At 43.9% G+C, this 767-nt stretch overlaps 1 protein-coding gene across 2 annotated transcripts in view; it reads right to left on the reverse strand.

Moving 5' to 3' along the window:
- Positions 1–767, reverse strand: part of sonb (SON DNA and RNA binding protein b) — a 39,439-nt gene that overhangs the window by 7,226 nt on the left and 31,446 nt on the right. The window lies entirely within an intron of this gene.

A 767-nucleotide genomic window follows, 5' to 3' on the forward strand; every position in this document is an offset into this window, starting at 1 on the left:
GAGTTTTTTTTTTAACATTAATATGATTTCCCCCGGCCTGCCTAAGGTCCCCCAGTGGCTAGAAATGGTGATAGGTGTAAACCGAGCCCTGGGTATCCTGCTCTGCCTTTGAGAAAATGAAAGCTCAGATGGGCCGAGCTGGAATCTTCCCCTTGTGAGGTCATAAGGGGCACGGTTATCGCCCCTTACCCTGCTTTGCCCGCCCAGAGAATTTGGCCCAACCATGAGAGAGACATAATGGCTTTCAAACGAGCAAAGTGGCAGTTGGTCAAGCCCCCCCCCCCCTTCTTCCTCCTCCAAAGCTATGGACTCAGAAATGGCACATCCTCAGGAAAGCTCATTGTGGGACCAGCTCTAGTGGCTGTAATTCTGCACCAAGGTTGAATTTTGGGAAAGAGACTTCAGATACAGTACTAGGGGACCACTAAGGTCTATATAAAAGAGACTTCAGATACAGTATTAGGGGACCACTAAGGTCCATATAAAGAGACTTCAGATACAGTATTAGGGACCACTAAGGTCTATATAAAAGAGCTTCAGATACAGTATTAGGACCACTAAGGTCTATATAAAGAGACTTCAGATACCAGTATTAGGGGACCAAATGTCTATATAAAAGAGCTTCAGATACAGTATTAGGACCACTAAGGTCTAATAAAAGATACTTCAGATTACAGTATTAGGGGACCACTAAGGTCTATATAAAAGACTTCTGATACAGTACTAGGGGAACCACTAAGGTCTATATAAAAGAGACTTCAGATACA

This window comes from Etheostoma spectabile, chromosome 24, assembly GCF_008692095.1.
Source record: "Etheostoma spectabile isolate EspeVRDwgs_2016 chromosome 24, UIUC_Espe_1.0, whole genome shotgun sequence".
NCBI classification, from domain to species: Eukaryota; Metazoa; Chordata; class Actinopteri; order Perciformes; family Percidae; genus Etheostoma; species Etheostoma spectabile.